Source organism: Pithys albifrons, chromosome 4 (genome assembly GCF_047495875.1).
Source record: "Pithys albifrons albifrons isolate INPA30051 chromosome 4, PitAlb_v1, whole genome shotgun sequence".
NCBI classification, from domain to species: domain Eukaryota; kingdom Metazoa; phylum Chordata; class Aves; order Passeriformes; family Thamnophilidae; genus Pithys; species Pithys albifrons.
Window position 1 is genome coordinate 17,527,911 of NC_092461.1, and position 25,103 is coordinate 17,553,013.

At 37.1% G+C, this 25,103-nt stretch overlaps 1 protein-coding gene and 1 pseudogene across 8 annotated transcripts in view; one reads left to right on the forward strand and one right to left on the reverse strand.

Annotated features, from left to right (window-relative positions):
- The window catches only part of LOC139671172 (poly(rC)-binding protein 3-like), a 511,988-nt gene that overhangs the window by 267,119 nt on the left and 219,766 nt on the right, over positions 1–25,103 (reverse strand). The window lies entirely within an intron of this gene.
- LOC139671737 (5S ribosomal RNA) lies at positions 21,840–21,957 on the forward strand (annotated as a pseudogene).

Below are 25,103 nucleotides of genomic sequence, written 5' to 3' on the forward strand. Positions count from 1 at the left end.
CTTTGATTGAAATGCACCTTACAGCATTAAAATTCTTTTTGTATTTAAGGCTAATGCAAAGAGGGAATAGTTGCAAAGTGAAATGAAATCAAAGATGTAGGGAATGGAATCTAAAAGTTTGCCCTAAGAACACAAAACAACAGAAAACAAAAAGAGGTGTTTCTGGGAAAAGATGATGAAGGACATGGTGAGACTCACCTCTGTGGAAACACATATATAAGGATGATGAAGATAATAATAGTAATAATAATAATTATTATTAAAATAATGAATCACAGAATTATTTCAAAATAATTTTGTGTCATCAGACTAAGTGTAATATAATGTTTTTCTTTGGCTGTTGTCTGAGAATAGCCTATTTAAGAGTTTATACTATTGGCATCATACTATAGGTTTTTACCACATTCTTTAGCCTTTGCTGTGGCCCAGACATACTCAGCTGCAGCTCAGACCCAGAATGGAAAAGTACTGCAAAACCCTTGCCTTCATCCAGGCTTCAAACTCCTCTCCGTCCAGTCCAGCCATGCTGGCAGTAGGAAGTGCTGAACACCCTAAAGCTCATCCATCAGTGTGGCTCACCCTGAGGACAGTGTGGATGTCAGATCCATGTTTCCATACATCACTGACAGTGGAAATTGTATGGTTCACATGACACTGCATACACATGTGCTCTTCCTGTCTTGCATTCACGGGAAGATCAGTTAGAAGCATGGCCTAAACAGCAGCCACCTGAGGTGGCAGACACAGCTAACTGTCCTCAGGGTCTTGGACAGTGGCAGGTATTTTTCAATTCATTGTGTGAGATGACTACCTCAATGGCACCCCTTAATTATTGTTCCTATTAGTATTACTTACTAATAAAATTTTCTAGACTCCATGAGCCATCATGGCCACATCTTCTCTGCAAGCTTTTCAAGTTCAAAGTGTATATGCATCTTGTTTCCGTTGCAAATTATAAAGCAGCACTTACTGGGTCTCCATTACATAACACTGCAATGGCCCAAGCTGACTAAATGACTGTGAAGTGACCAAGATGATAAAGTCATAGGCAGCAAGGAAAGGTTTGGTTCTATTAGTGTTCTGTTAATGTGCTTCATGTTGCTAATCCTTGACCTCAATCTGTTAATACAATATTTTCAGATTTGGAGTGCTAGGAGCATTTTTGAGGTCATCCATTCTGGTGATGGAAATTTAATTTGGGCTTACAGTAAGTGACAGAATTAAAAACTGATGAGGTGATAGTATAGCACATTATACTCTTAGAATATCTGATTTCTGATTTGCTTTTTGCCATACTGTAGAAACACACTAATGTGCAGAGATCAGAGGTTTGAAAGGGCTGGAAGACAATATCCATATCCAGGAAATCAGCCACTTAGTGTAACAAACACCCATTGATTACCTGTTATTAAAAAAATGAAGTACATTCATAGTAACATGCAATGTTGCAAGAAAGGAAGTGCTGTATGACAAACATTGATAACCCCGTGAAAGACAGAGATGCTGTGTATTTATGAGGAATGCCTGTTGTGCTTCTCTGTAGTCATACTTTGAAATAAGTGTTACATTTATCATTTCAATATCTCAGAAAAGGTTCAATGAACTCTCTCTCTGCTCATATGCAAGAGCTGTAATCATAACTCCTGCATCATTACATTATCAGAGAACTAGATTATGAATCCTAATCTTTCCACTACAGGTGACAAGAGCAGTTTTGTCACAAGATTTTGCAAAAGGGAATCTGCCTGAATATTCCAATCAGTAAATCGGGTTGAAACAAAGGACTTTGTGCAAATGTTGACAAGTAGAAAGTATTACTGCTCCTGCATGTTCCAGCAGAAAGTGGATGAATAATCATTAGAGAACCTATTTACTCATGAAAATTTGAAAATTATGCATAACCTTGCTTTCTCCATTAAAATGGCTTCTGATATCTAATCAATGTGTTTCAGGATATCTCTTATCTAAACAGTACTTATTAAAAAATAAAATATAAAAATGCACAGATAAAAACATAGGGCCCTTCAACAAACATTTGACATAGAGCAGTAGTCCCTATTTCAGCAAGTCTGTGGAAATTGTATGCCCTTCTTTTCTATCTCTATCACTACCATGCTGGGGAAGTTAGGGAAACTATATATTTTCCCCATCTATGCAAGGGATTTCTTGAGACCTTTGATTAGCCAATGTTTCTAAGTAATCTGGGTAACATTTACAAAAAACATTAGTATCTTATCAGTCTAAAAAACCCGAATATGAACAATATAAGAGGGTGTTTTTTATAATTTGTTTGGCTTGAGGTCTTTTTTTCCATTTATTTCCTTACAGCTGAGAAGAATTTTTGTTTAAAATTTCTTAATTGCATTGAGTTTTTTGGGAAACAGAGAATGGTTGAAATTTTTAAGTAGAAAACACTCTGAGACCACGGAATGAATTCTGAATTGATAAAAACTTTTGTAAATTCCCTTGCAAAGAGTAGGCTTAAAATCAATTATTCAGACTCCTATCACTAGTTCAGTGTTTACAAGCACAGACTTAACAGGTAAAGTAACCTTTCTCACATGGAAGGATTGTGTAATTGGTGTCTTGTTTTCAGCTGGTATTCAGCATGAGGGAAGGATTCTAGACTAGTTTCACTTGATTCCAGTGTTGATGCTTTTGGGAAGTCAAAACCTGAGTCTTGGTCTAAATAGGTATTTTCATGTCTAGTAACTAATTAATAATTTAACATTCTCCTGTCTTTTAAATAATACATTGAGAACTCTCTGTAGCTTCATCTAGGTTTTGAGTTTCTATAATGGATTTAAAAATTGTTCTGTGCTACCACCTGGCCTATCGACCAAGTTCACATGAGTTACTACATACCAAAAGGAATCTTGAAATGAAGCTGTAGACAATAACACCAACAAAGAATGTCTTACTCAGAATATGTCTATTCATTTTCTTCCCTGGCAGAAGGATCCTGAAAAGGTTTTCATATTCCTTTCTTCCTTTCCACCTCCTTCCCCTCCCTCCCATCATTCTTTATTTTATTTTTCATTTGGTTATAGAAATTTTGGGTAAAGGGTAGAACGAGTTTATATATACATATGACAGTCAAGCCACTGTTAAGAAGCAACTGCCTGTCAGTGGCACATGACATTGTAGTGTTGTAGACAGGCACCTTCTTTAGAACACCAGGGAAAGAAGGACACATATGAATTGGAACCAACTTAAAAAAAATCCTTCCCCGCTTTCTTTTGACAAAAACAAAGAAATTTTTCCCTTTCAGAATAAAACACTGTCTTTCTCTCTCATCCTCCTACACTGCAGTGTTCTGTTCCCCTAATTTCCATTATTAAACTTTGCTTAGATATTAAAATGTCAATGAAACAGCACAGAGAAGAACATTATAAAAAGAACTCCTTCTGGGAACTACCAGCCTCCTAAGATATGGATATGAGTAAATGGAAATTTGGATCTGTGAAAAAAAAAGAACCTTGTGAAAAAACAAATTAATCACTGATGAGAATCAAGACAAAAATATAAGAAAACCAGAAGTGCTGTAACCCCAAGAAAAACTTTGTGTGATGAACTTGAAAAAATAAAAGTTATATTTTTCATAAGTGGACTGGCTTATATGCCACAGCTTCTAGGTTTTCTGAAGACACAGCTTTGATATTCACAAAATGACCCCACACCTCAAATCAAATCCTACATGGTGTCTGTTTCTTTATAATGTTGCAGTCACAGTTTCTCACCATGGTTGGTTTGGTGTAAGGACTTTTTCAATGAGTTAGTGGTATCAGAATTTTTCAGCCACCCACAGAAAAAGTGTAATTTCCCAACTCAGTGTCAACATGTAATTTTTTTAAGACAATTGACAACTTGTCACTCCCAAATCCAAATCCTCGGATTTTGTATTTGCTTTTTATTCCTGCACAATTTTTTCTCAGAAGCCATTACTGCTTTTCCTGATTTACTCAGTTTGAAATGAATCCATTTGGTCCTCCTCTCCTGGCAGGAGTAGTAGTATCCTGCATCATCATAATAATTTAACTTATTTGAAAATTAATGAATTCGTTTTCCTAGTTGCACCACATAAGCTCTATTCTGCTTAAAAATGCCCTTTAAAACCTCCAAATGTCAGAATTTTCACAGATCAGAAATGATATAAATACTTTTCAGCACATTCCAATCATATAAAAGATGAAACTTTGAAAATTAGATTTTGATCTAGTTTTACTACAATGAAATTAAGATAAAATATTTTGAAAGAGCACAAAGAATCAGAACTATACCTAGCACATTATAAATAAAACAGCATTTTTCTTCATTACACAAAAATTTATGAACAGATGTAAACCCCAGAGCTTTCATTCTGTTTCCCACAGGAAAGTCTTGCTACTAGCAGACTATGTTTAAATCAGTCATCAGCCTGATTATCACTAGTCCAACATCATGTTAGCTGGAGTCCTTCCAGTTTTATAAAGTAGGAGGGAAATTAACAAACTTGTGATGAAGTGTATAAATAATGAAAAGATGTACTCTACGAAATGCTGATAATCCTGGTTGAGACACAGCAGAGCCTGTGTAATGACCAAAATGTCAACAAAAGCAATCTCCTACACATCTCTTGCCTAAGTAATTTTCCAATTTCCTGTTGAGCCTACATGTTGCATTTGTAACATTCTTCACTGAGGAGTTGTATGTTTTGCCATTCTGGTCAAGCAGTCAGTAATGTGGCCCAAGTATTATATTCTTCCTGTACACACCAGGAATTTCAATCCATAATAAATCTGATGTTAAAAATTGCAGTAAGGAGTGGACTAATGTAATTTCAATCTTATCTCCTTTCACATACATTATTATTAGCATTTCACCTTATCTTTCTTTCATATTTGGTATTAGTATCTTTTTTAGTCTTCTTTCCAGTAAGACATTGACATACACTATTATATTCATGTCTATATTTAGTTATGAGTTCCAATTCCATCTTAATTCTCAGACTGACACAATTTCTTTAGAAGTACACATACCCTCTTGGCAGTCTCTTTAAATGACACTCCAGTTGTTTTCAATTTCCTACACATTTGGTAAAAAGGATAACCAATTATTGACTTAATGATGTGAGTGTTTTCTGTCTTGCCTTAGAAGCATTATTCCAAGCTGACAGTAGAAATGTCCGCAGCTCAGTTCCTGATTGTCTTCGGACATTTCAAGGAACACTTAGAGAAACTTTTCTCTGCCTACTCCTGTTTTGCTTTACTAAAACTAGGCAACGTATTTCAATAAAGGCATAATTTCTTCATCCAGGCATACTATTTTCTCCAAATGCTAGAAACTGGAGTTATCCACTGCTACGTACATCTGAATAGCATATACTTGTGATCTGAAAAATGTACAGTTCTTCTATGCTTGGTATTATTAGCAATTTTGCAAATAATCTTACTGAAGTCAAACAAAGGTATAGGAACTTGCTACAATTGTCAGCAGTAGCTGTCTAGAAAACTGTAAGAAAAGGCTAAACATACTTCTCCCAGACCTTAGCAACTCAAGGACTCCCTGGGCCAAAGATGTTATCTTCCATTTGCCAAACCTTGATGTTCTTCTTCCATTGATTTATCCAACCTGAATCCATGTAAAGGAAGCACTAACAAAATTTTAGATGCAAAAGTTTTCGTCCTTGAGCAGCCTCATCCAGAACAGCCTCATATTACTGCTCTGCCAATTTTTATCAGGGCCAATAACTACATCTTGTGCAGGACCAGCAAAGAATGTCAGCTATATATAAAAGATAAGTAGAGCTGACTAAATATGGAATGAGAGTGAACTGCATCCCTGCTGAAGTGTAACATGGCTCTAATGCTTATGTCTACTCTTTACAGTTGAAATTTGAGAAGAGCAAAACAAAATTCTTTCTAAAATGCCATGTGACATCCTCCTCACAGAAAAATCAACATGATTCCACAGAAGCTCAGTGAAGTGACACAGTTCATGGTGTCTCTCCTCAGTTTCTGCCCCTGCTCCCAGTGAACTATCAGGTACAGCATGTACCTGCAAATTAGAGAAAAAAAACAATTTTTTTAAGCTGTGAGCCTGTCTAATGAAGCTTAAGCTATACACCCCATACATTTAGGGGACACTTAAAAAAATCCACCCTCTTTTTTTTTTTATGAAAGAGGAAGAACACATTCTATTAATTTTCAACAAAACTACTTCAAAAGTAGATGGGATGTGAGAGGTACATGTGGTTCTTCCCCATGCACATGGTCCTTTCTTAGTTCTCCTGATCCTTTGAAAGATATCTGACCTAGCAATGTTCAAAGCACTTGAACACTCCATGTTGGACATGCTCTGCAGCTATTTTACTAGCCAGGAGATGCACCCTGAAAGAGAAACAATGCATTCATGAGCAGCTGAACAGTATTCTGCTTTCAAAAACTGTAAGGAGCACCAGATGAATTTGCCCAACTGCTTCCTCCTAACACAGAACTTATCATTTGCTCTAGTTCACAATATTGTTGCTCTAAAATACTGCATCTGAAAATTTAGACTTTATAAGCAGTTAAAGGCAAACCAATTCTTCAGAGCCTCATGAGAGCCTAAATTATATCAAGTTCAGCTCTTTATATCAAGTTCAGCTGGGAGAAAGAATGAATAGTAATCTTTTCTTGGAGGAAGTGGAGAGAGCAAGAGAGAGAATGCTGAAGTAGTTCTATCATCCTGAAAAGTTCTTCAACATAAATCAAACTTGTATATGGACATTTAAATAGGTATAAATACATACACATGCAGATATCTACGTACAGAAACTGTTACTTGAAATGATACTTTTTCTTTTATTGTCTGAGACAAAGGATGCTGGCTAAATCAGCTGGCTAGCACACAATTAGTATTGTGCCAAAACAAATTTAACCTTGACTAGCTAGAGGCAGTTAATCTCCAGAACTAGGGACTTCTCTAGTGCTCTTGGAAATTGAACTTCCATCAAATTAAAGAGTCTGTGACTATGCTGGAACAATGTCTATTGATGTGAGAAGCAGAATGTCCATGGTTCTATATAACATGGAGGGAAGAAAAACTGCCCTCTTATTTACCATTTTAAATATACAGCTGCATTAATAAATGTGGAATGACACTACTTAGGTGACAAGTCATCTCATGAGAATTCTGTGGATTTCTTGCTGCTTGATAGGGTTTTTCTTAGACTTTCTGATCTGTACTTAGGTTCCCAAAAATTTCAAAGTCAAGATATAAAAAGAAAACCATCCTTCACATGGAGATATTTCTTTAGCACCAACTTCCCTAACAATGTCTACTTCTGTGTCTGAAAGCTGGACTGCCACAAGATTGACTTTAAATTAAGTCACTTGTTTCCCTTCATGCTTTGGAATTCCCTGGAGGCATTTCTAGTCCACAGCAAAACTGGGAAATCTAATAGAAAAAAAATTTAGTTTTCCTCCAAATGTTTTACAGAAGGTGTCATCTAAACCAGACATATTCAAGAGGAGAACTAACTATTCTAATTTTTCCATGATGCACAGTCCACACTGGTTTTACAACAGCCAGCCAGGAGACATGGACTGCTGAGGTGGCCATAGCTGGAGAAGAGATCCAGCAATGCCAGCACCACATGCAGCTCCTCCCCTCTGAACAGCCCTTCAGCCCTGCTGCTACCACAGGCTGAGCTGGGGAAGACGGTTACTGCAAGGCAGAAAAGGTCCCCATAAGCAACTGCAGCTGACATATTGCCTCTGACAGCATAAGGAATAGCAAGCTCGACTATATTGTCACAAAGCCTTGAGCCAGCTCAGAGAGAAGAGCTGATATATTCCTCACAGTTTTAAGATGATTGTCTCTTCTTTCCATCCCTGTGCTCATTTTGTAATCAACCTTTCAGCAGATGAAACAAAACATCATTCTGTTTTCAAATGGATCTTCAAAACTTCACTCCTGAGCATAAATTCCCAGTGACTAGACAAAGACAACTTCTGATTTACCATCTGTTTCTAATTCCTTTCTGAGTGAAGATTATGAGCAAACAGGCCATCTTCATGTCTCCTCAGTTAGTCTACTTAGATTCTCTGAATCCACACACACATGACTGAAGGCACCACACACAGAAGCCATGATATCTGAGGTTGGTGAATGGATTCTCTTCCAAGTGTACTGCAAGACAGATAACAATAATATCTCCAAGAAAATAACTACACAGTATGGCATTCTTATATCCTGCTAGGACTTAATCATAACTGTCTAAGGATGCTGAAAACTATTATTTAGTTGAAGATTATTTTCTCTATTAAGATGCATTAAAAAGGAAGCACTTAGAATATCTCTTGTTCAAACTTTCCACATCACTTTCTGCAAGAGCAGGGTTATTAAGCAGCTGCCTATTTTGACCCTTTGAAATGACCGCAATTTAGTAATGGAATTACAGTTCTTCACTTGTCACCATAAACCAATTTGCTAGAAGCTTTGAAATTAATTTCTGTGCAAATGAGAATGATTGTCACCGTTGTACCAGGCATAAAGAATGAGATCAGTGTTTCTTAATAGGATACAAATGCTGTGAGTTTCTTCTGATAAATTAATTCAATCCTAAAAAAAAAAAGAGTTTGAAAAGGTGAATATGAAGATGCAATCAACAAGACAGCAAATGTTAGAGGAGGACTGAGTTGTAAGTGTGGACAAAGTAGGACAGCAAGACTACAGGGAACTACCAAATGTGTAAGAATATGGAGTCTTTTACAATCAGTATCAAGCTTCTCTGAAACCCCCTTCCAAGGTAGCTTTGCACTTCCTGCATACGTGGGAGGGAAGTCAGTTAATTGTTTCTTTGCAAACTTTTAACTTCATTGTGTAACTCACAGTTTGGTTTACAATGCATTAGTAGCCAGGTGGAGAAATGAGCTCCCAAAATTGACACCTGGTCTGTTCAATCACACTCTTCCTATTTCAAAATTGATCATATTGAAAAATCCTCAGTCCAGTGACATCTCAAGTAATCAGATCACTGTAGGGACTGGTACATTAGTGGAGCATCCTGATGCATGACTAACATACATTACTGTGTCTGGACCCTTTCTGGCTCAAAAGGACTGGATAGCAAGCAAGGAAGATGAATCAGATCCAAACTTTGTCTACTTCTTCCTAAACTGCCTTCAGGAAGCAGCCAGAAAATACAGAGCCGAGATCCTCCAGCACATCTCATTCCAAGATCCAACAGGTCCTCCTGTTTTTGTTCAGGTGTACATTTTAAAGACCAGTTTAGCTGTCTACAGTTTTAGTTTCTCTTTAACATGGCAATAATAGAATACTTGAAAGGGAATTCAGATTGCCAGGAAATGTCTCCCAGGAGATTTTAATTCTGTTTGCAGAAGTCTTCTATTTTACAGGCTCATGGGAGCAGTCAAGTTGTGAAGGACCTCAGGAAGACTGGTACAATCCAATCTCCTGCTCAAAGCGGGGTCAGCCATAAGGTCAGACTGAGATACTCAGGGTTTTTTCCAGGCGCGTCTTGAAATCCTCCATGCTTCAAGGTGAAAAAGTTTTTCCCTATATCTAGCAACCTGAATTCTTGGCATTCATTCTCCTACCACAAATCTCAGTTAAGAGCCTGGCTCTCTTTCCTTGCTAACCTCCCAATAGGTGTTGACAGGCCACTGTTAGCTTTCCACTCTCCACAATATGAACGAGCCTCATTCCCTCAGCTTCTCCTCACAGGACAAATGCATGTTTCTGAACCTCTTGGTGACTCTTCACTCCAGTTTAAAATTTTCCTTTTATTAACAGCCCAAAACTGGACAAAACATTCAATAAGTGGCCTAGAAAGGCCACATAAAGAGGAATAATCGCCTCCTCTGATCTAACTGCAGTTCTATTAATGTGTACCCACATATTACCACCCTTCATTGCTGCCAGGGCACACTGATGACTCACAAGCAGCTTCCTCTCCACCAAAAGTTTCCTCAGTCACATACTGCCTAGTCCTCTTCTCTCCTTTTCAATACTAATAGTTTCTTCCAAGAACACAGTCTGAAAGCTTGGTGCTCCTGAAAGCAGTGCCAAGAATAGCATCACTGTAGCAAAACAAGTGATTTCCTAAAGAGGATCAGAAATAACTTAAATAAACTATGCTACATACTTCTATTAGAGCAATTTAAATCCTATACTTAAACAATGAAAGCATATTCAGGCCCAGGCAGGCAAAAGAAGACATAAATGATAGATTAATTTGAACTATATTTGTGATGGAAAAGATGTGTAAGAAGTGCATGCTAATAGAAGTAATGTAAGAAAAATTAACTACACTAAGGAGGAAGGCAAGATAAACAGTTATTTTTATCTCAGGCAAGTTTTAATCTTTAGTATTGATGTTCTGTTTCTACCAACAATTACTCTTAAGCCTTTAAAGCAAAAAATATTTGGGTATTTCAACTGTTCTAATAGGACAAGGGGATAAAACCCCTCATTCCCTCAACATTCCACAGGCTTATTATTCTGCTGAAACTAGGATCTATTGGCTTCTTTTCTTCTTTCTTTTGCGAGGGCTAAATATACACAAGGCACTGAGGAGGGAAGGGTAATCAAACTGCTTAACTTGCCATCACTGAATCAGAGGCTCAGGCTTCTCTAAATCCCTGTCCTTAGTCATCTTTAATAGGAATATAATTTTGAGAATCTTCAGGTTGATCACAAGCAATCCAATATAAAATTTTTCTTTACATAAGAAAAATTTATTGCTTGGACAATCACTATATATCTGTCTGCTAGAACGTTTTGTGGGACTTGAGGGTTCAGTCTCTATTTTACCATATCATAAGGCACAGATTCTTACTTAGATATTTTAGAACTTCTAAAACCTTGTGATCTTCACAAAGAGTACTGAATATTCCATTTCTGTTAGGTTAAAGCTAAGCTAAACCCAAAGCAGGTTGATGGTATCAAAGTGGACTTTCATCTGAAAGGTCCTTGTTTAAGGTCATAGCAATCAGGCAATTTCTTGTGTGATTTTCTTTACTCACTGAACTCAAAATATGTAGTTGATCACATGCAGTTCTTCAGAGACTTCCACGTTCTCCCCAGGTCTCTGCACACTTCCTTAAAACCATTCCCATTCACTGATTACCACCAGTCCTGGAATTATACTAACTTCTGCAAGAAGATTACCATTATTCAGATCTCATTCTTTTAGTGAAGAGAAATGACTTCCAAATATTTTCACCTTCAGTGCACATGGCATATATTGAGTGCATCTGCACCTTACTGTATTGTGTCAGATTTTTCTCACTCCAGAGATCTTCATGAATTTTCTGTTCTGTTCCTGTTAATTTCTTCTCATGTGCTCCTGGAGTGCAACTGGAATCAGTTGCTATGGCTTCTGTGTATACAGGGACATGGATTTATCTTTTTTCTGTTTAAGGTTTCTAATAAAGTGCTTTGTGAATCATCATCATCTCAGGGCAAATTGCCCTTGAGTGAAGAAGGAAATGAGTGGGATGAAACCTCCTGTCTCCTTGTGTGATTAGATGTGTGCAAGCTGCAGCACTATTTAGAGTGGAGGAATACAACTCAGTTATGACAAACATAATGAAAGTTTTTTATTCAGGACATTGGAGACTGTCAAATGCCCTGCTTCTTCCTCAGTCTTTTTAAACAAACTGTCCTCTCTGCTGCTACCTGCCTAAGAACTCTTTATGCCCATGCATGCTCTGTAAAGCTCCAGAACAGAACTTTCTCAACAGTAAGTACAGCATCTTTTTCAATTAATTATCTTGCTCCCAACAAATATCTCTAAATCTTCAGCATCAGTGAAAATACAGTCTATCTTCATTAAAAATCACTTATCTCCCAATTATTTTCAAAAACTCATGTAAAAGTCCCTATCAGTGCTTTAGATGCTGCAAAGCTCTTCTGTCATTCACTTTACTGTCAATACAAGTTTTGTCAACACTTATGATTTTGAATGTCACTATTCTTTTTTAATTGTTAACATTTTAAAGCCATCTTGTTAATATGTGCTTAATTCAAAACTATAAAAATTATTTGGTTTGCATTCATAATGCAAGCTCTGCTTTGAAAATATGGATATATCATTTATTGTTCACAGAGTCCTAGTAAAATCTATAAAATATACACAAAGTGAACACTACCTCTAATCACTACTTTTCTCCAGACTTTGTGCCATATAGATACAAAATTCTAGCTTCAATTATAGCAAGCAATTCTAGCAAACAATTATTGCTGTTTATTTGACTAAAGTCCCAGGGTAAGTGGAGTCAGATTTCAGTCATATGGTAAACATGTGGAGAGCAACTCTAATGAAATTTAGACTTAAATATGTGCCAGTGAAATCAGGATCTGCTTGCACTACATCTAGAAATCCTGATTATTGTGGTTTGCCAAAAATCCCGACTGTAAGATAGCGAAGATGGCATAAGCATAGTGGCTGTCTGGAAGCTGTACAAACATAAATTAACAACAGTAACTTTCCCAATGCTCTCAAGAACCATTACTTCATCCACAACATCATTCAATGCAGCTTGGTTAAAATGTCATTAAATAGATTTCCTAAGTACTTCAGCCTTCATGGTGGACTGACATAATCATACATTATTCATGGCCAGTCAATGGCATTGTAAAAAATCAGATTCCTTGTCTGAGAGACTGACTATTCTTTTGAGAATATCAGTTGAACAGCTCCTGTGTTTTAAGACAAAAGCCTTTCAATGAATACAAAATATAAAAACCTGTAATGATATTCATATCTATGGAATATGTCTGGATCTATAGGCACAAGCCGTTTTTTTTAAATAATGAAAAGGGTATAAACTTTGCAGCCTTGAGAAAGAAGAGAAATATAAGGATGCCTTAAAGTGTCTGGGTGCAATGAGTCCTAGAATCCTCACAATCAAATGTAAAGGACCCACACAACCATAGACATTGATATTTATATGAACAGGAAATTAAAAAACAAAGAAAACACAACAACAACAACAACAACAACCACCAACAAAAAACAAACCAACAAAACCCCCAAAGCCCCAGACACCTTGTAGCATGTAATTAGATATCAGTATGAACATAGGCTATTAACTACAAGATGAACCTAGCAGCTACTTAAGGTTAATGTTAAAGAGGAACAAGTAAATGCTCAGCAGACTACAAAAGCTAATATGTTGCAGATGTTAGTGCGGACAACCAGTATGTTTGAATAATACTATGTCCACAAGATCCACAATTTTATCACAGCCAAGAGTCCTAGCAATTCAGCTGTGCAGCATGCTGCCACAGCACTCACACTCAAAGCAAGAAAAGTAGACTACTTAGTGTTCTTCATGTTCAGGTAACACTTTAATAAATATATTCCATGGCACTCCTTGGTGTAAAGAGAAAAAGTAACAAAATGTCTAAGATGTATCATTATGCCAAAACAAAGTTTGTCACCATGCAACACGGCACAAAGTTTCTCATCTGTAACTTTCTCACCATATTTACTTCAAACAAGAACGGATAGTAATAGGTAATTATCTGGGGTGTTAATGTCCAGCAGTGTTTGTCTGAGCAAAGGCCTGATAGACTTGTTCAATATGGTAAAGCGCTTCATGGTAGACTTAGGCATGTCTGAACCCACAGATCCAAGGTGCAGAGTGCCGTAATTTCAACGCCTTTATTTTGTTCTGTAGAGAGTGAATTTCTGTACAGCAGTTTCTAGATAGTACACTTAGGAGAAAAAGTGGTGTATAGTACCCTAAGATAAAAATCTACCTTATACTACTTTGCATTTATCAAACACCTTACCAGTTAAAGAAAAAAAGTTTTTCTGAATTGTATTTTTAACAAGTAATGAAAGATCTATTTCACCTATCACACAATTTTATTTTTACATGCATTGCGAAGCAGACTCCTTTTTAATATCTCATAGATTGCTTCCAAGTTCCCCAACCTTCCTATCTGACACTGTCAAAGATATTGCCATTAAATGTTTCTAGGTCAAATCCAACGTGAAATTTCCTGTTTGACAGCTGGAAACAACTTATCCTTCACTGTCACTAGAAAAACACAATATTGCTTTTTAAAGAAAATCATAGCAGGAGAGGAAACAAAGTAGAGAGTAAAGGAAAAAAAATAATCAAAACATTGGCAATGTTTTCCAAAATAAAAATGAAATCTCCAACTCCTCTACAGCACTTACTCATGTAATTTTTCAGGGACAGACTGTTGCAAAGGAAGTTCACCATCTTAGTGAGGCTTGATTCATTGAAATTGGAAACCTATCAGTAATCTGGCTACTGATCTGGGGTTTATTAAGAAGCACAGTTGTAGCAGTCATCTGAAAGTGAGACCAATGTTCTGTCATAAAAACCAAATATGGATCATAAGATCTTTAACACTTGGTTAGTACACATTTCATTTCATTTCATTTCATTTCATTTCATCCTGCTCATGAAAGTGTCCCTGTTTTTCTGGTCAGACTGGGAGATGCCTGGGACAAGAGACAGAGCACCATGCTCAGAAAACTTATTCTTCATCTCAGTAGAGTCATTCTTTGTTTACACATTTAATCTGTGGCTACAAACAAGGCATACAATAAATCTATTGTGACCTTGGAAAGAATCCACTGCAGATGTTTCACAACTTGAATGGGAATCTCTAAAATGTAAGAATTAACTACTACTGAAATGAAAACCATCTGCCTGTAGGTAATTTTGCATTCAATAGGCTAAAAACTAGAGAATAGACAGTGACTCAACCGTTAACCAGAAACAATGGGGAAAATATTGCATTTGCTTTTCCCAAAGAATCACCTGTGCTGTGTCACAAGAGGTGAAATACTGAGTCAGACATAGAAATATGTTCAGCTCAGAATGGTGTCTCTGGCTGATTATATGCCTCAGCAGAAGTGTCACATAACAGAGAGCTAGGAAAATGAGAGGGAATCCTCAGCAGAATAAAAATATTAACAAATACATCCCTGCAATAAAAGATTCATTGTAAGCATCCTCACAATCAGAAAGAGAAATAACATGTGATTAACCCAGAAAATTGTTTTGCTAAGAAATTTTTCTAGAACTATGAGTAACTACAGTAAGCCAGTTATATGAAGGGTCAGGTTTAAGGATGGAGAGACATTTTATGTATGCAAGCTCATACTTATAAATTGTGTGTTGGAAATTACTTCATCCTAAAGAAGCTTGTAGGGAGGAGAGTTCTGTTTCAAAAAGCCCACTGCACCATCCTAGTACCATGGTCATGACTCCATAACTTGAGAATACAGAAGACATGACTCACGGTCCTGCTTCATCAGCCCTTCCTCTCTATAGTCCAAAGATCTGTCCCTGTTCCTGCTGGGGAAGCCAGGCTCAGATTTCCAGGTCTACTCCCCAGAAATCTTTCAACATACTCTGCTCAGCAAGGTGAGCATTGTCACCCACCTCTGGCTTCTTTTAGAGGCAAGATATTTCTCCAGCTACCCTCAAATCCACGGGGCTGCTCCCCAGCTATCCTGAGGTGTGACACCCCCAGCTGCTCTCTAAATAGGAAGAAACTAGAAGGGATGGGAAAAGACAAGAAGATAGTAACAGAAATAGGAGAAAATCTTATAAAATTTCAACCAAAAACTAAAATTACCAAACATTCTTGGCAAATCCTAATTTGAATCTTGAAACAAAAAATGATTTTCATGTGACTATGATACAACTCAGTATCACAGAAAGGAACAGTTTAAAAGAGACATTTTAAATCATCTAAGATAATTAAGTTTCATCTTATTTAAACATAAATTGGTGCTATTCTTTATATAATACTCTTTATATATACATACATATATATATATTCTTTATATGATACCTCTATTCATAGCTTAAAACCTTGTTGTCTTTTGATCTTCTCTGCTGCTGAATTATTCAAAGTACCGGTAAAAAAGAGTACCACAATATTAGAACCTATGGGGTGGCCTATTTAGGAAGAGATTTACTAGCTCTCCTCTAAGAACACCTGTGCAAGCCTCATGCATGCAGTCTATCAAACATCTGGCTCAAAGGCACAGAAGCTGCACACCACCTGACAACTAGAAAACTTGGATAGAGGAGAAAATATCAAGCCATTGTCCTGTGTCAGTGAAGGTAGCAGATCTATTGAGAGGATAAACCCATTGCCTTAATGCCAACAATTCCCCTGACAGCCTGATTTTTCCACTGGAATTTGCATCATCTTTGCAAGCTCTGTTTTTCTGCTCTTCCAGTTTTAAGTGCAAGTACCAAGTGTGATGGTGCTTGCTCCTGCATGCAGGGAGGAAAAGTGGTCCTGAGAGGGAGGATTAAGATGAGATTTTTTCAGGCACAACAAATCGAGGGAATTGTTCTTTGGTGATAAAGACTAACTACTCTTAAGAAATATTTGAAATCAGTGTCACCGAGATCATGTTATGGTTTGTGAGTCCATTTTGTGTTTGGTGATGTGGACTGTTTGCCTTACTAGACTAGGGCATGAGTTTCTTTAAAGCCATCAGTTGTTTTTTTTGCAGACCCGGAAATTTGTGGTTCTGCAAGAGGGATTCAGTCAAAGCTATGTGAAATAAAACCCTCCCACCCCTCCACACACATTGGTTGCCCTGGGTGAGGACACGATCCCAGAGAAGCAATGCCTGTGAACTTAGAAGATGTAATGCATACAGCCAAACCCTCTCATTTGTGTCTGGGAGCAGTGCTAATGGAAGCCACATTCAGAAATCTTGTAAAGCAACTCTACCACCCATTAATGCAATGCACTGACTTCATTGTAAATATCTTCTTGTTCAGTCAGAAACTTGAGAAACAGTTAAAAAAATTCTGAATATAATCTTCTATTCTTAAATAATTATAAACCAGAGGGACACATGCTAGAACTACTTTGTTTATTGCAGCAGAGGTGTCCATGCCCTTTGTTGCCTTTCACATGTGCCTTTCAGGGAAACAAACCATGTAACACAATACCAACTGCTCCATATTTTGACAGAAATCAGACCTTCCTCATTAAAATTGGTGTTTGTCTTCTCTCTTGTAAAATTTCACCTCACTTAGAATTTTTTTCTTTTTGGATATTTCAGAGAGTGACTTAAGCCCCACACAAAGCAACAGACCAATTGCAGTGATTAATTAGATGGGAAAATTATGCAGCAAATTGAGAGACCTACATTCAGTGTCTAAACCGCATCAAATTCCACCCATGTTTGTACCTCTCATGCAATCTTCTATACTACACTTACTTTAAGCTGTTAAAAGGTGTCAAATGCATGAATCATTTCAGGAGCACACAGATCACTCGAGTTTTATATTTGCTTGTAAAACCCAACCATATCCATGCTTGCATGACCCCATCCTTGCTTTTCTTGCTTGGAAAACATCTGCCCTCAATCAGTTTTAAACCACGGATGCCACAAAGTTGACAAGAGAAAGGTTACCAAAGCTATTTGCAAATATTTTCTGCAAATAAGAGCATTAATATTTTGCTTTCTTTACTTTACTGTGAAAACAAAAATACAGTCTTTGTGCATGCTCACACAAAAAAGTTAGTTAAACATACAAGAAAGAAAAGTTTCACCCACCAATCACCCAAATAGTTTGAAGGTCTGTCAAATCTCATTTTTCTTTCCATAGAAACGTGATTGCCTGACTCAATATACATCACTGATTAAAAAGTGAAAAAAAAAAGAGAACATGTTTGAACTCTTATCCTTCTTCCAGGACTCTTTTCTTTCTACACTTGGCATATTAGTCTGGCAATTTGCACAAATAAGTTCTTACTGTTTTTAGAAATCTTGGTCCTGATAATACTACTTCTGGGCTGTATCAACATTTTTAATAAACTAGATCTGATGTAAAAAAGTTATGTCATTGTATAATCAGCTGGAAATCAAAACTATGGTTGTTCTTTTAGAAAAAACATTGGAGAACCTTATCCAGTATAGCGCTGCTGGCATAAGTCTGCTGCCAAAAGCAGGCCACTCAGGTCTGTCTCCGTTCTCTGCCCTGGACTGTGCTTGTAGATCACAGAGCGAGCAGGTACCACACCAGTGACACATCAGCCTTGATATGACGTAGGGTTTTTTAGATCCAGAGGATGTGCATGTGATTCTTGCCCTGTCCATTATTTCTGAACAGCAGTTATATATTTGTGTATCTTGCACAGAGTTTTCCAGTTGGCCTGACTGCCAGTCTTTACCACACTTCAAGCACCCCTCCTTTAACTGCAAATGCACTCTGGCATCCATTCCCTACTCTTGCCAGGAATGTTAAGAACAGAAGCCAACCATACCTAATTGTCTTCATCCTAATATACACCACAACATTCACTGAATTGCTTCCACAGTTCTCACCCCTTTCAGTCATGGCTGGACATGCAGCTGCACCTCTCAAGAGTGCCATTAGCATGCCAGCTTCCGAGATTATCCACCCATGCATGAGCAGCATGAGCAGTTTGGATAGGTATATGGCAGGGAGAGGAAGAATTGTGTTCAGCAACAAGCCAGACATAACCTGAAACAGGCTGTTTTCAAATTTCACCAGTTCTGAGGGTGGGATTCTAACAAGCAAGAATGCAGCTTGGTGTGCTACCACATGCAAACCTCCCAGTCAACACCAAAGAAACCTCCCACAACAAAGGTCCTGGGGACACTTATAGATATAGAGGGTTCTTTTGCAGAACAATGAGCCCAGGGTATTGTTACAAATACAAATAATAAATAGCAACAGTCTATTTCAAAACACCTGTTATTCTTGATGGGCTGCAACAGGGGAATTTTCATCTGACTGTTTTAATAAAGCTCAGACATATTCTTGGAGATTATTAATTACCTTTCAACCTTCAGCACACACAGAGTACAGTAGTAATTCTATCAGACATGCAATATAGTTTGAAACACAACAGTCATTCCAACCAAATAATCTGCAAGCCTTACACAAGTGCTCTGCTATTCAGTAAAGTCTTTACTAAGTGAGAACAACTTTTCAGATTTAAATGAAAGAAGGTGTAATAAGCACTGCCATCCAACCAGCTGTTTCAGTAGTACTTTACTTCAGCATCTCCAAATTTTAATTTTGGTGGTGTTTTTTAGTATTGGTCCCACCAGGCTATTAGCCCCATATTTTTTATTTCCAAGGCCACATCAATTCAATCATTGTAACAACATCTGGTGTACCCAAATTACTGCTCTTCACATGGAACCATACTCAAGTATGTGTGCTGAAAATATGTATTTTCTGCACAAAGAAATTTTGCTTAGGATAATATTACACAGTGATCTTGTGGAAAGCTTATTAGCTTCCTTTGAGTTTGGACACTAGAAAATTTATTTAAGGCTGTCTGAAGTTACAGGGAAAATAGCATGGGTTCTTCTGTTTTCTGAATGTACTTTGGTTGGGGAACACATATATACATGTATATATACATTTGTAAAATCATATATGTATAAAACACACTCAGCACTGATGCATAGTTGATAGCATGTCTGCAACAGGAAGAAAATGCCTGATGCAACTAATAGTAAAATAAATGAATAAATAAATAATCATTGGAATCAGTGCCAATAAGCACAGATTTCTCAAAGTGACTACGTATTGCCTAATGTTCAATACAAACTGATCTCTTTTGTTTGTTTTCTGCTCAGTGAGGGCACAGATATAGCTGACAGTCACTGTAACTCAATAGCTTTAGAAATTCATCCCTCTGTCAAGTTTGCCTAAAGCTGGTTTAAAAAGAAGATAACTCTCAGATACAACTAGAGAATGATTGTGAGAGCCTTAATTCCTTAGGAAATTAGGTTTAAGGAGGGGGAAAGAAAGAAAATAAAAAGAAAGAAGAGTAAAAAGAAAAGGGGAAAAAAAGATGAGATATATAGTTAGAATGAAACAGTATTGATGATTTCTGAGTCTCTGACTCTGAATCCTGATGATGTATTCTTTCTATATTCCCAGAAAAAGATCCCACTTTATGTGTGCTTTGATTCTCCCTTAATATAAAAATTACACTTCCAAACTCAGAGGGATATAAACTCCCATTAAGAATCATAAACTGCTCAGACACTACAGGTATGAAATCATACACAATGGCCATACTGACAGAAAGAGGCTACATTGCTTTAAATCAGAAGAAAGTGAAATACATATCCACTCTAATTGTGTTTCAGAGGCCACAAGTCTTTCATTTCTTAAGGGATTTAAATTTGCCCAAAGTTTAAGGATGCTCCTTCCCTTGAACTTACTAATTCTGGACAGTCTTGCTCACTGCCTCATTTTTCAACTGTCAATTCACCGTCTAATTGGCAGCATTACAATTACTCCTCAGGAAAATATGTAAAAATATTATACTAGATAAAGCTTATTTAACGTGGGGAAAAAGATATATTTTTGCTTATGTTTCATTTCTTTCAATGTGTATCATTTAAGAGAGATGAAACATTTTAATTTCAGATTTATATTTTTGCTTCCTGCTGCTCATGAAGTGAGAAAACAAATGCTTGATTTTCAAGTGCTCAGTGAGGCAAAAAAAATATATTCTAGGTATTTTTAAAAAATATTTGTATAATGTTTTCATTACTGTGAAAAGAAGCATAATGCCTTATTATATCATATGCAACTTTGATGCTAAATTCAGGGCTAAACTCAAATTTAATTTGAATGAAATTTCAGGTAAATAGTTCATGGAGTTCTTTGAAAAAGTAATTGCATAGGATTATTATGATGGCTCACAGGTCAGTGCCCAAAAAGTCAGCAGATATAGTAATGTATTTTTGAAGGAGTGACTTATTGCATTGTTTTCAGGAAAGTTACTTGTCAAAAACTTTACCACTGGAAGATGTCATTGTATTAGCTCTTCCATAATTATAGTGTCATAAGAGCCCTGAGAAAAGATCAAACCTTCTATTTCAATATAAGTGGAAGGTGATTCCAAAATGCTTTCGTATAAGTATGCAACCAGATAAAGCCAGCTAGTGTATGTGTGTGGAAAGGAAGAAAATCTGTCCAAACTGATTAATACATGTACTCAATGTTTTAACAATTCAGACTAAAACCATACCTTCAGAAACAAATCAGCTCAGAAAAGTTGCATACATTTAAACTTTACTTTTATTCACTTTATAAACTATTCAACATTCAAGATGCCTATTATGCCTATCTCCTGTTTGTTTCTGTTTCAGAGCAGAGACCATTTTATGCTTTGAAAGCAGAATATTTGTTTGCATTTTCACACCTGAGGAAAGCAGCATGTTGCTTCTTCAGGCAAAGAATGAGTTTTCTGAGAGTAGGAACTACTAATACTGATAATAGTTTCCTGTCTTAGAAGTCATTAAAAAGCCATTTTGCAAATGCCACAGAAGGAAAAATAAGGAAGGAAATGCCCATCTCTGTGTCATTTAATTACTTTAACAAACATTTTTATGCAAAATTAGAACTCTACGTTTAATAACCAGCATTACCCAAGAACTGAAGCAGATTTATGTGAGCGTCCTGCAGTCATACTGCCATGGTCCCAAGGGCTGGAGCTGTGCTCTGTTGATTTAGGCAGCAGTAGCAGCATATTCTGAATCAGGCATTGACAGAGCGCGGCACTGTCCTGACGTTCACCAATGCACACTGTGCACTGTGGATGTGTTTATGCTGGTGCAGACGAACAGATGATATGCAATGGGGCATGAAGCCTGCTGGAACAAAGCTCCTGTCAATGTTTTGTAAGCTTATCTAAATGAGTTTAGAAAACATGTCTTGTGGTTGCAGTGGGCTCGATCTGGCGGAAGTCTGAAAACTAGGTTTTCTGTACCGGTTTCATTGAGCATTTCTGGCTCAGCTTCTTTTGTTTAATTCTACCTAGAAGTCTGAAAAGGCGGTTAAATGCTTCCCTGACATCTGATCCCATCAGATCTCGGAAGCTAAGCAGGGTCAGCCCTGGTAAGTATTTGGATGGGAGACCTCCTGGGAATACCAGGGGCTGCAGGTTCTAGTCCTGAGGACTTCACTGTCCAAGCTCACTCGGCCATGGCAGATGAACCTTAGGAGGGGTGGGGCGAGTTCCATGCATGCTTTGCCCCACCTAAAATATCCACTGCACAGGCTCAAAGGACACACCCACATGGGTAGAGCCCTTCCCAAATCTTCGTTTGTGAAGCCTAGCCATACATACCTAGAAGTCTGACACAATTGCTATAAAAAATTGTTTCTCCTGCTTTACTTTGCACAAAATTTCAGGTTTGCAGTAGTTATCTGTCATAACAGCACATCCTAACAGCCCACTTCTGATGTCACTTAATCTAACAAAAATCTAGGGGATGGCTCCTTCCATACATCACCTTAGTTGAACTCATGATCCATCTGAAGACTGCCTCACAGGCAAGTATTTAAGACCTTTCAAGTTAATCCTGATAAATGGCATTTTGGAATCACCTTCCACTTACATTGGAATAGAAGGTTTGATCTTTTCTCAGGGCTCTTATGACACTATAATTATGGAAGAGCTAATACAATGACATCTTCCAGTGGTAAAGTTTTAACATAGTGTCTTAGTCTGAAAGAGTAGTGCACTTTTGATGCAGATCTCCCAGATGTCCTCACTTTGCACTTTGGTTCACATCACAAAGGAATCAGAGCTAATGAGTTAGATTCCTCCAGGATGAAGCTATACTTCAGACTTCATTTCCAAAGAAGAGCAATGGACCTTGGTGAAGGGTCTAGATAATAGGGTCTAGCCTGGAGAAAAGAAGGCTCAGGGGGACCTTGTTGATCTCTACAACTACCTGAAAGGAGGCTGTATCCAGGTGGGGATTGGTCTCTTCTAGTTAGCCCTGTTTTGTGCAGATGCTGAGTGGGACAGTGACTTAGTCTCAATAACCTTGATATCCATTCTATCTTCAGTTATCCTGTGACTCACAATTTTTAATATTTGTTGCTATAAATGTACAATTGCTTGTTAAGCAACACTCAAAGTGACTGAGGCCTTTTGTTTCAGGGCTCAACGTTTTCTTCAAATGGCATTTCACATCCTGGAGGAAAGAATCCTGGTGGCCAAAAGATTACAGTGCATTGCTGAAATGAAATCAAATGAGTTTTTACACAAATACATAAGGTTTATCTCAGAGCATGAGACTTTATTTTAAATAAGCTTACACCAGAGGTGAGCCCAAACAATTTAACATTACAGAGTCTTGCAATTGCATGGAGTGAATGAGGACTCCAGAAGAAACAAATTCTTTTCCTGGATTTCTTCTACACTGTGTCATCCTAAGCAAACAACTCAAAAAACCCCAAAAAAACAACAAAGTCAATCAATCAAAACATTGGTACTTTAATACTTCAAAACACATGAAAATTTTTCACTACAATTAAAACAGTGAGCGGTTAAGAGCAAGTAAAATTATGAATTACATTCAGATCTAAAGGCCTGAAAACAAAGCATTGATTCACCTTGAGATTTGGTTCTCCTGTGTGATAGAAGCTATTTAAGTAGAAAATAGATAATGTTCCTTCTTAATAGATAGATTGACAACTAAAGATATAAATAGCATAATCAGGTCTCTGGTGTCATTATTAATTATCTGAACACACACACACATATAAACATTTAATTAAAATAAAATTATATTTTTGAACCAGTGACATTTTGATTATAAACATGTGCATTAGCTAATTCTCCCAACACTGGCAAAGCAAGGAGATAAGTATTAATAGTCCTTCCTTAGCTGAAGGAAAATCAAGAAACTGCAGTGAGCAGTAAAGGATTTTTTCCAAGATCATGTATCAAAATAACATAAGAACTTAGCTGCTGGTTCCCTCACTTCATGTTGCCTCTAACTTGATTAGTTTCTTATGACTAACCATTCACAGTTTTGTATCATGCAATCATCCCTAGGTAAAAGAGAAGTTTTTTCTTAATAAATGTCAGGAAATCTAAACAATTTTAGAGTATTACAAAATGTACAATAATCAGATTAATTAAAATGGACTCTGATCATGGCCATAACCTGGTATACCCAGGCAGTCAGTCTCTCATAGGCTCTAATTGCCAAACAAAATTACATTTCAAATATATCAGGAAAAGAGAAATATTTTCCTGCAGTTAGAGTAATTATTTGTCTTCTCTGCCAACCGTGCAAAATCCAAAATAACTCTTTCTACTCCTCAGTAAGCTAAGTAAATAATATAATAAAATATAAAAATCTGTGTAATCAACAGAAGTCTTGGTAAAAAAAGTAATAATTTTCAGTAAACAACAAAAAACCTGTCACTTGACAGTGAAGTAGCAGTGACTCAACTTCAGTAGATCTAGTCACTCCAGACAGCTTTTAAGCAATTAGTCTCATTTAGCAAAGTACATAATTGCATGCTTAGTATAAGTTTAATACTGTCTTCATGGTCATTAGGTCATGAAGACATACCCGAGTAATCTACTAAAACTGGATCTCTGCAATTACATTGTGGCTCAAACTAACCAATGAAGTAAATATAACCTGTGAGAAGGTACATGGGGCTCTACCTGCTTTTCTTACTGGTTAACCTCACAGAGCAATATAAGGGGCAAACAGCCTAAGAGAAGATGCCTAATTCAAGACCATCCACATTCTCATGAACGACAATGTGAACATAAAGAGTAGCTACAAACATAAATTTCAATGATGACAGAATTCCAGATTCAGTTATTTCAGGTTCAAAAGTCACTTCTGTTTTTTTGCTAGTAGGGCAAAGATGTTGGCTTGTCCACTCTCAGATTGCATTAAATTTGCTCTTTCAAAACCCTTAAGGCATTATGGAGAGGAAAGCATGGAAACTTTGAAAAGTGAAGAAATCTTTACAAACACCACATCATTCTGGATTTTTGAAAATCACACAACGAAGGATCAGTTTCCACTGTGAACCACTGTGAACTTCGTCAGATCTTATATTGTTCTGGCTTGCTCCATGGCCAAAGCCCTCTTGTCCTTGGCAATTTGTGGATAGAAAAACCCTGCAGCAGCAACTCTACAGCACCAAGCCACGCCCCTGTCTCTTGACCCTTCCTGATGCCACATTGTCAGACACTGAAATGGTTAATGACTTAAGCATTGTTAAGATCACTTTAGTACACTGTAGCAAACTGCAAAGAAACAGCTGCTC